This window comes from Triturus cristatus, chromosome 1_1 (genome assembly GCF_964204655.1).
Source record: "Triturus cristatus chromosome 1_1, aTriCri1.1, whole genome shotgun sequence".
NCBI lineage: Eukaryota > Metazoa > Chordata > Amphibia > Caudata > Salamandridae > Triturus > Triturus cristatus.
In genome coordinates this window covers 1,124,004,751-1,124,023,390 of record NC_140579.1, presented here as the reverse complement: position 1 = coordinate 1,124,023,390, position 18,640 = coordinate 1,124,004,751, and positions in this window count along the sequence as shown.

The following is an 18,640-nucleotide window of genomic DNA, read 5'->3' as shown; positions in this document are numbered from 1 at the left end:
TACGTGAGCATACAGTAGATTGGCAGAGTAAAAAGATTGATGAAATCTTGAGACATGCAAAGTACTTCAGTGATGAGATTGAAGCAAAACAGAGAAAACTGAAAGAAAAAGCAATGTGGGCACAGGTGAAGGTTGCTGAGAGACAAGAAGCACAGTTGGTGGAACAGGCGAATAATTCAGGAAATAGACCCAGATATGCAGGAAAAGGAAAAGGGAATTTAGAGGAGGCGAAGAAAAAGTTTCCTTGTCACAACTGTGGACAATTGGGGCATTGGAGATCCGAGTGTACCAATACACCATTAGTGAGTAATGAAAATTAACCCTTAAATCAACAGGTGCAGAACGAGGGGTGTAATCATCAGCAGCAACAGCAGAAGGTTGTCAGACAGCAGAGCCAAGAGCCAAAACCGCCCTTGCCGCAGAATAGAGGGTCCCAAAAGTATAACCAGGACTCGGGATTCTACAATGATGAGCAGGTAAACAAACAGATACGTTCTAACCAGGTACAGCAGTACTGGTTAAAGAATGAGGGGAGTGAGTCTGAAGGGGACTATTGATGGTGCCGAAGAGAGGAGGAAGAGTGCATACTTGGTGTAACTCTAGAAATAGACCAGGCAGGACCATTTGTTGATGGGAAAATAAATGGGGAGAGTGTTACTTTTTTGGTAGACACAGGAGCGACGAGATCAACTGTCAGGTCAGCAGATATTAGAAATCTTCCTCTCTCGGACGAAGCAATCCAAGTAGTTGGTGTAGCCAATACACAGATTAAGACTCGTCTTACCGAACCAGTAAGGGTAAGAATAGGGAAATTTTCAGATATGCACAGATTTGTGGTCTGTGACACTAGTCCAGTGAACTTGTTAGGTAGGGACCTATTGTGCAAGATGAATTGTACAATTTTTTGTACTCCAGATGGTATAGCTTTTGAGACACCAGGTGAGGATGTGTTGTACCGGATGACTCTAGATAATAGAGAGAGTGAGATTGTTGGTACATATGCAGTGTTTAATCCAGATGATTTGCCTCAAGAGTTGAGACACACAGTGAAAACAGCAGTTTGGGATTTTACTGGAGAAGATGTGGGATTGATGAATAATGTAGATCCAGTGAAGATTTCAGTGAAAGAGGGGATTGTTTATCCTAATATTCCTCAGTACAGATTGACACCAGAGATAATTGAGGGAATAACTCCTATAATCGACAAGATGATTCAACAGGGTGTTTTGAGAGAGATACTGAGTAGCCCGTGTAATTCACCGATAATGGGGCTGAAGAAACCTAATGGAAAGTTCAGGATTGTACAGGATTTGAGAAAAGTTAACAAGATTGTGGTGGCATGTTGTCCCATTGTGCCAAATCCTTCAGTGATTTTGTATCAGATTCCTCATGATGCTGAGTGGTACACGGTGATTGATTTGTGTCATGCTTTCTTTTCAATTCCATTGCATCATGACAGCCAGCCGATTTTTGCATTTCGGTTTGGCCAGCGTATTTTAGCATGGTGTCGTATCCCACAGGGGTATACAGAGAGTCCTTCGATATTCAATCAGTTATTGAAGAAATCATTGGAGAGTTTGATCATGCCTGAAAGCTCAGTACTGGTGCAGTATATCGATGACCTACTTGTGGCATCGAAGACGCGTGAAGCTTGTGAAGTAGATACCATAGCTTTACTGAATCATCTGGCAGATGGAGGATTAAAGGTATCTCCAGCCAAATTGCAATTTTGCAAGAAAGAGGTGCATTATCTTGGACACAATATTGAAAAGGGTCTGAGAAAGGTGACCGATGACAGGATCAAAATTATCAGAGGAATGAGAGCCCCGATGACCCAGAGAGAAGTGAGGATGTTTCTGGGGATGGTGGGTTATTGTCATCAGTGGATAAGTAATTTTTCGCTGATAGCAAAGCCATTGATTAAGTTGACCAAAAGTGAAGTGAGAGACCCATTGGAACTGGATGGAGAACAAATGGCAGCATTTGAGGAGTTGAAGAGCAGAATGTGTGAAGCCCCTGCTTTGGGAATGCCAGACTATGAAAAAGAGTTTGAGTTGTACTGCAGTGAGAGAAATGGATGTGCACTTTCAGTGTTGATTCAGAAACATGGACAACTGAGAAGGCCGATTGCGTACTTCTCATCGACACTTGACCCCGTAGCTGTGGGTTTGCCAGGTTGTCTGAAAGCAGTAGCTGCTACATGCAGAAGTTTGGAACAGAGTGAGGGAATAATAATGGGATATCCTGTACGGGTATTCGTACCTCATGATGTGGCAATTCTTTTGACAAGAAGCAGGACTCAGTACATGTCACATAGTCGGCTGACTAAATATGAGAAAATCATTTTGGGAGCATCAAATGTGACTCTTGAGAGATGTGTGAATGTGAATCCAGCAACGTTGTTACCAGATGCTGAAAATGTGAATGTGGGAGATGATGTTGATCATAATTGTTTGGATGTGCTTGATTACTGCACAAAACCCAGACCAGACATAAGAGATTTACCGTTGCCTGAGAGTGATCATGTGTTGTTTGTGGATGGATCATGTCTGAGAACTGATGATGGTGTGCTGAGTGCAGCATATGCAGTGTGCAAGGTTTCAGAAGTTATGGAAGCTTCGCCTTTGAAAGGAGTGAGATCTGCTCAAGTGGCTGAATTGGTGGCATTGACGAAAGCTTGCAAAATTGGGAAGAATCTGAGAGTGACTGTGATGACTGATAGTCAGTACGTATTTGGAGTCGTTCATGACTTTGGCCAGCTTTGGCTACAGAGAGGTTTCTTGACGTCGAGTGGGACTCCAATAAAGAATGCTGAAGTGATTGGGAAATTGCTTGAGGCGATACAGCTGCCTAAAGAGCTAGCAGTTGTGAAGTGTGCTGCTCATGGACAAGGAGATGATTTTGTTACTCTTGGTAATCGTTTTGCCAATGACATAGCACAGTATTGTGCAAAGAACAATCATTCAATTAATAGGGCACGAGAAAGGGAGATGTCTTTTTGTTCTGTGATGTTTACTAATGTCCTAGAAACGTGGGATGAAGTGAAACAGTTGCAGGATGAGGCAGGAGATGAGGAAATGAGAGATTGGATCAAGGCAGGTTGTGCCCCGAGAGAGACAGATCATGTTTGGATCTATAGAGATGGTAGACCAGTCATGCCTAACTCCATGCTGTCGACAATGGCAAGAATGTATCATGGCCAGTGACATCTGGGGAGGGACGCAATGATTAGGTCATTCAAGCAAACCTGGTACAATGCAAAGTTCAGATTGATTGCAGAGAGCATCTGTCAGAGATGTTTGATTTGTCAGCAGTTCAATACTGGGAAAAAGACAGTGGTGAGTCTAGGAACAATAGGCAGAGAAGGAGGTCCTTTTACCAGAATGCAAATAGATTTCATTGAAATGCCTCAAGTGAACAGATTGAGGCATGTTCTAGTGGTAGTCTATTTGTTCTCGAGATGGGTGGAGGCCTATCCGACTAGGAGAAATGATGGAATAACAGTTGCAAAGTTACTGTTAAGAGAGTTGATTCCTAGGTACGGGTTCCCAGTGACAATTGAGTCTGATAGAGGTGGACACTTCTACAATAAGCTCATGGGTTTAATTTGTGAAGCATTGAGCATACAGCAGAAGCTACATTGTGCATACAGACCAGAGGCTTCTGGCGTCGTTGAACAGATGAATGGCACAATAAAAAAACGAATTGGTAAGATGTGTTTAGCCACTGGAATGAAATGGCCTGATGTCTTGCCTCTAGTGCTGATGACTATTAGGTCTACTCCAGATAGAACCACAGGTTTGAGTCCGCACAAAATCTTAATGGGACGTGCGATGAGACATGCTTTTGTGCCTGTCAACAAGTTGATGACAATTACTGATGACATGATTTTGGGTTACTGTAAAGGCCTGGCTGACGCAGTTTATTCTGTGTTTCACCAGGTTGGAGAAGACGCTACCACACTTGAGAAGAAGCAAGCTCATGATCTGAGTCCAGGAGACTGGGTGAGGATTAAAGTACACAGAAGAAGAAATTGCTTGGTTCCAAGGTGGGGAAGGCCAAGACAAGTTATTCTGACTACGACAACTGCAGTAAAGTGTGCCGGTGTGAAAAACTGGGTGCATGCGAGTCATACTCTGAGAGTTCCAAATCCAAAGGATGGGACTGGTAAAGAGTATTTTGAAGAGTCAGATTCGAGTGATGAGGAAGAAACTGAGCCAGTGAGAAGGAGAAAGAATCCTGAAAGAGGTGAAGGAGAAAGAGAGTCAGGTGATTCTTTCTTTCCAAGAGAGGTTTCAAGAGAAACATTGAGAGTCTCAGAGGAGAGATCGGATTCTGTAAGAGTGCCTGAAGTTCCAACGAGCAGTGGTGCAGAAAGAGCTGAAAAAAGCGATTCCACAGAGATTACTCCTGAATCAGATGAGGAGGTTGAAAATCCACTTGAGATTACACCTGAAGAAGCAGGGTCAGAAGAAGATAGAGAGGGACAGATTGCGGAAGACCCCCGAGGAGGTGTAGGGAACATTCCTGATAAGCCAGGTGAAGGGACAAGTAGACAGCAAGAAGATTGTGTGTCGGAGACCCGAGGAGGGACAGAATTAGGGAAATCTCAATTAGTGGTGGAAAAGACTGTGGAACGAAAGAAAATTGTTGAAGAACAAGAGGCAAATGAGACAGAATCAGATGAGAGTGAGAATGAAAAATCAAAGGGTCGAGTTCTGAGAAAGAGAACTTGGATCGGAGAGAGAAATAATAAAGAAGTGAGACCAAAAAGGAGTGTAAGAGGAGATCTTTGGCCTAATAGAATAAAGAGGCTGAGGTACAGACTGACACGAGTGAATTCATCGAAAGCTGAACAGGTGAACGAAGTGTCGAGTCAAAATCAAGCGAAGGAACAGGAATGAAAGAAATCAAAAGAACCAGAAGAGATCAAAAGAATTAGAAAGCCCAACCAAAAGTACAGATCACCGGAATGGACTTATATGGCACTGCCTGAAGGAGAAGAAGAAGAGGCAGAGAGTCAAGTCAATCCGGAGGGGATCTTGAGAAAAGTGGTTGAGGGAAATTCTGTTGGAATCCTGAAAGTTATCCTGACTGACATTGGAGAAGAGTCGGATGCACAGGATGTTGTTGAAGATTTGATACAATTTGATGTTGCTGAAGAAGAAGTGAAAAGTGATGAAAATCCAAATTGAATGAACTAAAGGAGTCACTTGGAGAGAAGTGAAAGGAAAAGATCTGATATTAGCTGTTTGAAATAATCTAGAGTTTAAGAAACTCAGTAGTGGAGTAGAAGAGGCTAAGTCAAAAGACACTGCCGAAGTAGTAAAATGGCTAACACAGAGAATAATCAAAGTAGATGTGCCTTCTTGAAAAGATGGTATAGAATGTGCTGCTGCTGTACTGGATTATTAATGATATTATGGGGTGTACTAGCTTTAATAGTTACTTTTAGAGTTACAATAGATACTTTTGGAATACATACCGAGAATGTGACTAATGTAGAGAAAAGTTCACAAAAAGTAGTTCCGACTAGAATTAGTAACATTTACATACATAAAGATAGGTCAATTAATGATTTTTCTAGTAATGTTTTTTCAAAGTTGTTATACGAATACGTAAAGACGATGGAAGTTAGGGATTGCTACGTCTGCATGCAATTACCTGCATCAATTTCAGAAGGTGTTACTTATCACAATTTACCAGCTACGTATGGGATTTCATGTAGTGTGTTAAGTAGTGTTTTTTATTTGTTAGGGAAAATAGATTATGAGATGTCTAACAAGGATAACATTTTTGGGCAATTGCCTATGAACAGAAAGTTGAATCCAGCTAAAGAAGCTAACATTTTTGGTGAGATTTTTATTGAGAAAGAAGAATTAACATTAGATTACATTTTTAGAAATAATTTAACTTGCAGTTTGAAAGAAGAAGAGAAGGCTTTCCTAAGTATGGTGGAGGAAAGGAGAATGAGCATGCATGAAAAGGCAGGGAAATATAAAGTGAGTGAGACAATATGGCATATTGAGATGGGAAAGGAATTGAGGAATGGGGCTAGTCCAACTTTAGCTTTAGATGCACCACAGAAGGGTAAACTATGCATTACCAGAAAGAAATCTCAATATGATACTTATTTTGTTGGGGCTAGTGAGTGTCGTGATACATACTTCATTGCAACAGGATGGGGTTTTAAAGGTGGAGAAGATCCAGTTTTCCCAGGAGTGTATTATGTTTGTGGGAACAAGGCTTATTACAAGTTGCCTGACCATTGGTATGGCACGTGTTATGTGGGCCTGGTCTTTCCAAAGATTTTTCATATAGATAGGATAGAAGATGTAGAGCACATTAATTTACTAACACGTTTTAAGAGAGAAACTTGGTCAGAGATTGTAGGTGATATTTTTGGAGCTTTAATTCCAGCAGTGGGAATTTCTTTAAATGCATATGGAATTCGGAAACTGTCAACAGTGGTGGATCGCTTATCGACAAGTACCGCTGGAGGGCTTATTTTGGTAAATACGGAGATGATTGCCGTACGTGCCATGTCTATGCAAAATCGACTTGCCCTTGATATTCTATTGGCCAAGGAGGGTGGAGTCTGCGGAATGCTGAAAGTTCAACATTGTTGCACTTACATTCCTGACGAAAGCAAAGACCTAAAGGTCTATATCAAAAATATTACTGATTTGCATGAAGAATTAGTACCACTGGAAGCTGAGAGTATCTGGACTAAAATAGCTGATAAGATAGTTGCTGTTAAGAATTATATTGCTAAGATAGGTAGTACCTTTATTGGTAAAATATTATTTCTTTTGACATGTGTAATTGTTGCTTTATTGATACTAAGATTGGGGTGTTTGTGTTGTAAAAACAGGGGAGGGAAAAAGAGAATAATTAGAGGAAATACTGACAAGAAACAAAAGAGGTCAAAGAGAGACCCACAAGAAATAGAATTAGAAGAATTGAGGGAGAGTGTTTACTTGGAGTCAAAGAGGGATGATGTGAGGGAGTCTGGTGTTTAATGTTGTGTTATAAAAGACATTTTCAATTTCTCCTAAAATTGGGACTAAAATGTTTTTTTTTCTAGGTTGGTTTTTGTGGTGATAAGATATCACCAAAGGGGGGATTGCTGGAGCAGAGTTTTCTGTTGAAAATTTATCGAGTTTTAAGCTCCAGTTTTGTCTATATGTTATGATTAAAATTACTAATTTAAAAACATTAAATAATAGTTTGTTTTGTTAAAAGTCCAAATTAATCAACATTACTAATGAGAGAAACTACATGTGGGATGCATATATGTTGCTTAATAATAATGTGCGGTTTTACCAAATGAGTGTCGCAAAAGTGCTATTTGTTTTGTGTTTATGTTTTTTTAAATAACGTGTGCTAATGCTTTATTGTGTTGCAGAAGGCTAGATAATTACATACACATAAGGGTATTAGTGGGGATTAACACTGTATAATCATTATGCTGTGGTAACGTTGTTTTGTGTTTCTTTTAATTAAGATGGTCCGTTTTGGCCTAAAACAAGATGGCTGCCATTTACAGCCTGCACTCGAGTGATTGAATTTTGATGAGAGGCTTTGCTGAACATGGTTGAAAGTCACCTGACCACAGCCTCTGCCTGAATTTAAAAATTTCCGTGAGGACAGTAGCTCTGGGAATGAATCCAATTGTCCTTGGAGAGGGATAAAGCCACAATGAACAATGATCAGTCTGCGGTGGCTCTGCTATGATACCAAGGAAGAGCATTCACGAAAGTAACATTTGCAAACTCGAGTTTCCTTCTTCCGTGTTTTTATTTTTGTGATTTTTCCTGAGCGGAGGTTTTTGTTTTCTAAATGTTGCAACATCCTTTCCTGCTCGCTCTGCTCAGCGGCTCAACGGATATTCAAAGTTTATTTGTAACTTTTATTTTTTCATTTTTGCTATAAATATGTTAGACTAGAGAGGGTCCATGTTCATTGCGCTCATTACATTCATTGCGTTCCTTGCGGTCATCGCGTTTTGGACTTCTTCCTGAACCTATGCTGAGGACGGCAGCTCGAGAGACTTTACTGAGAGACCTGTCCTGACCCATTTAGCTAGAATAGGTAACTATGAGAATAATGATTTTGCTATTGATTGACTTTCATCTGAACTAATTTAGATAAACAACCATTTGTTTGAATTCTGGTGTCAGGTGGTCATTTCTTTGTCATTTATTGAGTTACAGATGTATTTCTTATGTTTAAAATCATGACTCAGGACAATGTCATTATGGTCGCATTGACCTCATTTTAGATGTAGATTGGTTTTTTCTCTCATACACAGTGTGGATAGAGTAATAGTGTGAATTTTAGTGTGATGGGCCCTAGCGTATGATGAATGTATGTGCGTGTGACTGTGGATTTACTCTGTCCGTGGAAGTAGGGAGAATTTATATGCGCCGATCTGCAGCATCAGCACTTCATCCAAGAAGTGTTGGCAGCCATCTTGGGACCAATATACATGATAGCACCTCATTAAAAAGCATTGCAGTTAATAGAAGGTTTTAAGACTTTAGTTACATTATAAATCATTTGTTGATGGTACCATACTCATTTTAGGAATTGTGGTATGTTCTAAGGTGATTTCACCATGTGAAAAAGCCTTCTGCTGGGATATCATGATTGAGAGAAAAATATTTTCTCATGCTTTTCCCACAGAGGTTTGGAAGGTGATCTATAAGCTAAACTGAGAGCTTATTTTCTGTAAATTCACATTATCTTTCTCAGTCATGTGAGAATGAAGTCTGACATTCTCAGTAAAACATGTACATCCAACAAGGGCAGAGACTGTCAGTTGATTCCTTTGTGTTCTACTGCAGCTTCCCAGAGTGTTCCAAAGAACAACTAGAGCGCTAACAGTCCTACTTATGATAAACGTATGGCACACCTGAAGCCATCTTGCTTGGATTAAAGTGGTAACTCTTAAAACATTTAATTTAAAAAAGAACAAAATGAGGGGGTTCATAAAAAGTATGATTAGTGCTGCAGAAAGAAAAATTAGAGCACATTTTGAGTGACTTCTCAAATCCTCTTCTATTTCATTAAAAAATTCTGACATGCAGACTGAAACATGCACTTTCAATACCAGCAGCAGTTTTCCCTGGTGAGCAGTAGCTTTACTACAGTGATCTAATGAGCAAAAAGAGTGCTAACATTCTGAATTTATGGCAAATGTGTGACACATCTGAATGCCTTCTTGATGGAATCAAAGTAAAAAACTGAAAGTATTTCCTACTGAGGAGACTGCAGTAAATGAGGAAATTAGGAAACTTCATAACAAATAAGTCTGCCAAGATGGCCACCAGAGACAAAAGAGCCCAAACGTAGCCCAAATATCACCCAGATGTAGCCCAAGTATAGCCCAATGACAGAATGTCCCAGAGTGTTCTTAAAAACAACTAGAGCGCTTACTGTCTTCATTATGACAAAAGTATGGCACACCTGAAGCCATCTTGATTGAAATAAACTGGTAACACTTAAAACATTTAATTTAAAAAGGAACACAATGAGGGGGTTCATTTTGCCATAGAAATTATGATTAATGCTGAAGAAAGAAAATGAGGGCACATTTTGAGTGACTTCTCAAATCCTCTTCTATTTCATTAAAAAATTCTGACATGCAGACTGAAACATGCACTTTTAATACCAGGAGCAGACTTCCATGGTGAACAGTAGTTTTACTACAGTGATCTAATGAGCAACTAGAGTGCTAACATTCAGAATTTATGGCAAATGTGTGACATATCTGAATACCTTCATGATGGAATCAAAGTAAAAAACTGAAAGCATTTCCTACTGAGGAGACTGCAGTACATGAGGAAATTAGGAAACTTCATAACAAATAAATCTCCCACGTCAGGCGTTCCACACTTTTGTAATAAATATAGAATGTTAGCAATCTAGTTGTTCATTACGATACTGTTGAGAGGCAGAGGCCAGGGGCCTGGACTCTTTAAATTGAAGGCAGGTAGGAGGGTGCAAAGGCAACAATTGAACCACACTGAGCAGGCAGGAAGGGCCGTGGAAGCACAACAGACTATGGAGGGCAGTGGAAAGGGGGGCAGGGGCAACAAACCAACAACACAGGACTTGCAAGAGAGGCTGTGGCAATGTAATAGACCATTGTGGGCAGAAGGAAGAGGCAATGGTAGTACAACCATACATGCCAACAGACCCGATTCAGCCAGGAAACGTCCAATGTTTTTAAGCTCAAATGGGTTTATTTTATCTGTCTCCTGTCTACAATCTCCTCTTTTTCAATGCAACTCAAAGGGGAATATCAATACCCCAGTTTTCATTTCAAAATCTCCCTCTTACCAAGTTCAAAATGTTCGCAAGTATGGTACATTGGATCATGGAAGGAAATGGGGTAGGGACATGGACTTGGATAACAGAGGACAGGAGGGACATGGAGAGGTGCACCAAACTGACCCTGCAGGGCAGGCAGCAGGGTTTGCAGCAGCACAATACACCACACAGAGTATGCAGGATGGGAGTGCAGCACAACAATCCATAGAAATCAAGAGGGAGGGGACAGGACCATGCACATGGACAACAGAGAACAGAGGGTCAAGAGGCAGGACTATAATGGACAGACAGGAGAGAAAGCGGCAGCATAACAGACCATAAAGGGCAGGAGGGATGGATCAGGGGCATTACAATGGAACAGACAAGCCAGGAGGGAGGGAGTAGGGGTCTGCACATGTAAACAGAGGGCTGGGGGCAAGGGGGCAGGGTAGGAGCAGCAAGATAGCCATGGAGGTCAGGCAGGATGGGCACTAGAAGCAAGACACACCATGAAGAGCAACAGTGAGACTGTGATGGCATACACACAGACCATGGAGGGAAGGTGGGAGGGGTTCAGGGGCAGCTAACTGACCACACAGGGAAGGTGGGAGGGGCCATGGCAGCACAGAAGACCATGCATGGCAAGTGGGAGGGTTAGTGGTAGCACAATGGCTATGATGGGCAAGAAGGAAGGTGCAGGGGCATGCACAAAGGACGATGGAGGATAGAGGATAGAAGGGAGGGTCAGGACCTGTGCACAGACAAGAAAGGTCAGGGGAAGGGGCCTTACAACAGACCGCACGGGGCAGGCAGGAGGAGCAGTTGCAGCACAACAGACCAGGGAGGGCAGAAGGGTGTGGCAGTACAATGGACCATGTAGGACAGGAGGAAGAGGATAGGGGCATGGCATGTGGACAGGCAGGGTGGAGGTGACAGGGACAGGTTACAGTCATCTGACAATGCTAGGCAGGTGGGAGGGGAGTGGCAGCTTAACAGAACACTCAGAGTAGATAGGAGTGGCAGGTCCATGGAACATGGTGGGCAAAAAGGATGGAGCAGGGGAATGCACAAAGACATCGGAGGGCAGGGGGAAGGAGAATAGGGGCAGCAAGCTAAGCACAGAGTTTAAGCAGGAGGTCAATGATGGGGCATAGAATTGGGCAAAGGAGGGCAGGAGGAGTGGACTGGTACATCATAATAAATTGAGGGCAGTGGCAGCACATCAGACCATGCATGGCAGGAGGGAGGAGGCTAGTCCATGGATTCACACAACAGAGGATAGGGAGGAGGGGGATGGGGCAGCAAGCTAAATGTTCAGAGAAGGCGGGTATTAGGCACTTTATTGTTTTTAAAATGTGTGTCTGTGCGAACTACTTAAAATATGAACAAGTATGCAGCATAATCTCACTTTGATTCAGGAACAAGAGGACGTTTGTGACTGACTCCGGTCTCACTTGGCAGAAACACCCCCTGACCCTCCACCCCCTATCGCAAAATGTAATGGCCGTGAAAAGGGTAGGTGAACACAGTGTTATATAGAACATAGTCCTGAGAGCACGATTGAAAATGAAAACTAGATATAGTGCATGGTATAAACTATGCACCAAAAAGTGTGATATAAGATGAACCGGGCGTGAAATATAATATGCAATACATTGTGCGCAATGACAGATTCATTGGAGAGCGCGAGATAGCACAGGCACTAGCGCGTGCTATGCGATATGCGCCTTGGAGTGTAATATGCACAGGGCAGTGTTGTGTAACCTAACTAGTCTCTAAAGTTGTAATATAAAATATGTGCTGGGGAGTGTAACGTTGCATATGCACTGTGACAAAGATATGGATCCCAGATTGTAATATGTATGGCATAGCACTGTGCGTTATAACATAGGCATCGAGGAAGGCACGTTAGATGGGGCAATATAACCCGTGCGAAGACAAGTGTGGCATGACATATTCACGGGGTGGTGTTACAGTGCACATGGGCTAGAGAGTGTCATAGCATATGCACTAGCTAGTGGAATACAAAACAGAGGTGTGTGGCACTCAGCAGGCAATGGTGGGTGTAACACAGCATTGGGCTCTGCCAGGAGCGCGCTGTGACTCTCAAGTGATGTTCGTCCCCTTTCCAGAGAGTAAAATAAAAAGTATTAGACATCCGGCAGTGGATGTGTGTATTATTAACCGTGAGGGGGGTCTCTTGCATAGTTTTGGTCGAATTTTTGTCGAATCCCCTTTGAATGGCTTGGTGTGCATGTGTAATAAATGTGCCCGTCAATAGCTACCCATGTTTGTATAAATAAACGACAAGGGTGTCTACCGGGATTAGCCACGGTAGGGCATCAGACATGTCAGAGCTTCACTAGTGGTGTAAATACATTCCACGTGGATTCATTGTATGCATAGTCGCCTTTTAATGAATATCACGCAAATCGTCATGGTGATAGGTACGTACGGTTTGTCCAGCATGTCCTAGGTGTGTCTATAAATATATATTTTTTAAAAATAATAAAAAACAGTGGCCAGCCCTGGGGATTGGGGTCAAAAAAATATAATTAGGAGACAGGCCCTGGGGGATGGGGTCATCAGGGCCAATAAATTAGAATAAGAAGGGGAACCACACAGCCCCCCTTCTTAAAAAATTAAAATAAATAAAAGACTGGCATCGTGCCGGAGGCCACGCCCCCTCCTTGCAGCACTCTGCAAACGCGCCCCCTGGCGAGTTGTAAGTTGGGGAATTAATTCCTCTTCAATACTGAGGGTCCCTGAGGGCCAACTAGCCCAACAGGCATCTCCAGTATGCACCCTTTTTACACCTCTCTGCAACGCAGCTCTGTGGCGCTTACTGGAGGTACCTAGTGGTCTAGTTTGACCCTAGGGACCCTTAGGATTCAAGGGGACTTAATCTCTCAACTTAGAACAGCCACAGGGCGCGTTTACACAGTGGTGAAGGGAGGGGACGGGGCCTGAGTTAACGTGTGCAAAAACGCCCTGTGGCCTGTTTTAAGAGGTAGTTTTAATCCCCCTGCCCTATTATATACTAGGGGCTTACAGAGGAGGTCATGCTAATCACAGGGGGACCCCAACGCATAATGTTCCCTAGTGTATGTAGGTGTTTTCACTGTATTCTAAGTGTCTTTTAACATAGCACTGGCTCTAGGACTGGTTAGTCAGACTCAGTTACCACCAGTATCCGTCTGAAAAAGTTGAGGGTACAGGATGATTTTGCAACAAGGCTTCTTTCTGCTCTTCTTTTTGTTCTTTCTGCACGTTATCCTTCTTCCTGCACTTTTCTTCGTCTTTGAGGACTTATGTTGCTTCTTTCTGCACTTCTTTTTTTTCTTTCTGTGCATTTTTTCTTCTTTCTTCACATGTCCTATCTCTGTAGGCATAGTTAGAAGTTAGCATTTAAAAAACCTTTGAAATTCAGTGATGTCATGAGTGATGTCACTGACCATGTCATGAGTGATGTAATATGTGACGTCATCAGCAGTGCATTGCGGGCGCGCGAGTTATAGTTAGCTGAACTAACTATAACGGGGGAATTTCAATGGTTTTGTACAAGTGAAAAGTCCAGCTAACTATAACACCCCTGAAACCTATGGTTTTTTCAGTGAATATATATATATATATATATATTCACTTAAAAAACATAGGTTTCACACATGTTATAGTTAGGTGGATATTTCACTCGTAAAAAACCAATGAAATTCCCCCGTTATAGTTAGTGCAGGCAACTATAACTCACGCGACCACAATCCTCTGCTGATGACGTCAGATATTACATCACTGTATTTAGACACTTATTTACCCATGTCTTCTTCCATTAATCTTTAGCTATACATATATTACAAATATTTATTTTTCATAAAGACACATATGTCATCAGTGATGTAATATCTGACGTCATCTGCAGAGGATTGCGGTCGCGTGAGTTATAGTTGCCTGCACTAACTATAACGGGTGAATTTCATTGGTTTTTTACGAGTGAAATGTCCAGCTAACTATAACATGTGTGAAACCTATGGTTTTTTAAGTGAATATATATATACACACACACATATGTAGTTAGGTCAGCTGTCCCACAGGAAAAGCGTTTTTTGTCTTGCTAATAACGTTGGCACCATTTTTCGAATCTCCACAAATCATTCACAAACGGTGCTACTTTTTGACTAGTTTGTGCATGGAAAGTTTCAGGGTGACCAATCAATCATGGGCTACGAAAAAACGGGGATCCCAAACCGCAAAATCCCCATGCATTTTTCATAGACGTCATAAGACAAGGTTATAGAAAAAACTGCTGAACGGAATTACACTAAATTTTGCAGGAAGCTAGATCTGTCCTTTAGCACTAGGTTTTACCTGGCAGTGATAGATAGTGAAAGCTTGTCATCTGTCTTCCCAGCGATCGGACTGTTCGGGAACCGTCATTCAGTGTTGTGGCCTTTTATTGCCTTTTATTGCTGTGGTGTTAGTTTAGTAACTGAAGTCTCACAAGACCTTGATTTTATTACTAAGCAACTTTGTATTGCAGGAAGAATGCTGCTGTAGCGCGTTCTGTTGACTCTGCACACAATGGAAGGCAAGAAGGCTGTGAATAACCAGCCCAATGCTGAAACTGTACGAAGGTCTGATTTAAAGACCTTAAAAAAATAATCTGTGGGTTTTGCCCTAGCACAGCCTAGAGCAAAAATAACAAAGAGAGGAGCAGGAGGAAGACCAGGACATATACCAAATGAGATAAAATGTCCAGGGCTTGTGGCTGTGTGAGACCGCCTAAAGTACGCCCAGGATGTCTTAAAATATGGGGGGAAGCCCCAAGAAGAAGACGGATGTTACTTCCAGTACATTGGTGTGCAAGTGGATGATTTACCTCTTCGTGATGTATTTAATATATCATTAAGGGAGTTGAAGGCTACGGACGAAACATCTATCCCACAAGTCCTTTATAAGAGCTAGAGCCTTCAGGGCTTTGAGGACAATTTTCCTCTCACCCTGAAGGGGAACACAATCTTAGCTTCCATGGCATTAACATCTCCCTTAGCATAAGAGGATTCTACGCTACCAGGCATGGCAGACAAAAGACTGAAGTGACGTTCAAGATGTCGTACTCTGATTCAAACTTTGCAATCAGGGCACATATATATGCAGCGTAAATCAAACAGGTCCTGTAGGAGGATTTCCAGTTGTATGATTACCTTAAGGAAAATGAAGACCACTTTAGGGAATATGGAACTTTTTTCACAATTCCTTTCGGATGTGTTGACAGTTTATGGGACGCTGTGTCATCTACGGGAGCAGCGATAACAGAATGACGTCTTCTCTGAATGAAGTTGTGGAAGCTTGACTCAGCGCAGAGACCCTTGATTCAAAAGCTGCTTTTCACTGGTACAAAGGATGGAATTGTCCAAAAGGCTGCGGAGGAATAAGAAAATCTCTAAATCTTTGAATCTTTTCTCTGGTAAGAAATCCTTTTTGGTGAAACGACCAGTGGAGAATTTTCAGGACAAACTTCACTTTTGAGACTAGACCTGAGGCTGGGGAGCTGCATTTGGTAGTAAGTCCCAAAAGGTTGCTCCCCAAGATCAAAGTCGAAGTAAAAAATGAGAGCAGGCTACTTCCCAAGATCAAACTCAAAGTAAACAAGCATTGGCATAGCCAATAGGTCTCGCCTATGGGACCTTATAAGTGTTTAGTTATCTAGCACAATATCCTTGGTGCAACAACATCAACTGTTGCATGGCTAAACACTTATAAGGTCCCAAAGGTGAGACCTATTGGCTATGCCAATGCTTGTTAACAATTTAGGTTGGGGCAGGTATAATGCTACAGTGCGCTTCTGTTGCCTTTGCGTAGATGATAAAATCAATTTTGTGATTGGACTCCACAGTTCTTGCCTCCTCAAAATGAAGACTTGAGTTTTAATCTCGTCTTTCCTCACTCGATTAATTGTGCGACCGTGGGCATTGAACTGTAATGCGTTTTCCCCAACATAACTTAATTTGTCAAAAATTGTGAGCACTCTGGAAGAGCTCCACCCCTCAGAAGCGCTGTGGTTGCATTAATTTGCGTTTAATCGCTTCAACCACAGAAGGGTGTGTGCCAAAGGAGCGCACAAAAGATTATACATTCCTGCAGAAATACCACTGCCCCCAAAAGCACAACATGGATTTAAAAACACAGGTTATGAGATGTTGCATTGTTGAAGTTGGAGCGAGGAGAAATGGGAAATGTGTTAGGAGTAAAGATAAGTGGTTGCGGGGTTCTGAATGTGAGATAGTAAGTGACATATGTATACATAATTTTTCTATTTCCGCATTTTAGGAAATATAAGTGGTTATGTATGTATTGCTTTTCTGTATTGTAACATTTTACTTGAGAAGGTGTATTCTTTTGTTTTATCCTTTAAAGAGGGAAGATGTGTTATGTTTAACGTTCTCTCACTGTATAACCTGTGAGGCTCGTGCCTTGCTAACTGGTAAGAAAGGGTTCTAAAATGTTCGGGGAACGGTTACTAAGGAACTGGCAGAGCTAGGAGGAGATTGAGTTTACTGCTCTTCTCTATCTACTTGGTGCTCCAGTGCCAATAAACCCCTTTTCAAACGTTACACTGGTGGGCTCTTTCTTTACAAATGTTATGCTCAGAATGTTCAGGTATGTTACTGGTCAGTTGCTCCAGTGTTGTGGCCCTGATTGGATGTCCCAGTTGGAGCCCTTCAATTTCTGTGGAAGCTGCTGCTGCTGCTGACAACACTTTTGGTTTATGAGCATCCTTTTCATTTACTCTACAATACCTGCTTGCATAAACTGAAACCCAGTCATATCAAGACTAGGAGTACAACATCCTACATAAAAAGGTCAAAACGCAGAGCCCTGATATAAAGAAGGGGACACCGCCATTCTGAAGTGCACTGAACATAGTACATGTATGGAAAGAATAACACAAATGCAAGTACAGTCAGTTCTCAACATTGTGACAGCTTTATTCCAACTAACGACACCGTACATTAACGTGACATGCCCTACTTTATATATTTTCGCCTTCGTCCCTCTAACGAAATATATTTCTGTGAAGTGTATCTTAATGAAGACAGCGGCTCTGATCATCTCTGCCCCCGAAAATTCACAATTACAACTTCATATCGTAGGGAGGCAAGGAAATCGGTTGATGGCATAATAGACTAACAAACGTTAACTACAGAAAGCGAAGGACATGCCTCTGCCAAAAGACCACCCTGAAATCCCCAGATGCGAGCGTCGTTGCTATATTGTCAAGGCAAATAGCAGCAGTAACCTTGGGCTCCCATATACAAAGCAAGCAATACGATGCGCAGCACGCATAACAACTATTGCAAACGGCTCAAGAACAACTAAAAACAAGCATTGGCCGCGCGCACAGTGGGAGAAGCGGGAGTTGTGTGCGCGCACAAAAGTCATCGCGATCACGATCGCTGTGAAAGCGAAAGTGATCGCGATGACGTGCTAAAGGAGTTCCTGAGTGCTGCTGGCTGGCCTAGCGCATGGCGGCTGCTCGCGTGCACACTCACGTGCACGCAAGCGCTAGGCCAGCCAGCAGCACTTAAAAAACTCACATACAAAATGTCGCTCAGCGAGACCTAAAAATGAGAGCAGCTGTACATTTAAGGTCAAAAAAAGTTCCGGTCAGACAGTCTTAGCTGGAAGCTTCCATCCTCAGAGATGTACCATCTGTCTTTTGGGAGGGTTCAGCCTGATTAGTTCACACTTGGAACACTGGAGATAGACCTGCTCACATCGAGGTACAATGCAATGCTTCTGGTGTTTTGCACAGAGCTAATTTGTACCCAGGCTTGAGTGGTAGATGCTTTGTCAGTCCCTTTGTCTCGAGGCATCTATCCGGAGAAGGGTGAAATTCTTAACCTGTCCTTGTAGCCTCTTCTTCCAGCAATTCTGTTTCAGCATCTCAAATTGACAGTGTGGTTTCAAGAGTTTAGATGCGATGACGGAATAATTTCCAGATATTGGAGTTTCTCAGGAATGGTTTTCTGCAGGGCTAAATGCATACTACTTTATCCTCCTAGTGAGCAGTGATAGAAGCTCTTAGGATAGGGCTGGGCTGCTCCAACGTATCCCAGCTAGTATCAAGGCTTTTAAAGAGCAAAAGGTTAAAAAGACATTTGGTGACAAATCTAGTTCCAGCCTGAAACCTTTCTAGTCTTGGGGGGGATTGCAGCAAAACACTTTTGAAACTCCAGAAGATGCAGAGCTATCATGGTTATCCTCAACAACAGCCTTTCTGGTAGCAAATACTTTGGTGAAAAGACTGGGCGAATTGGGCACTTTG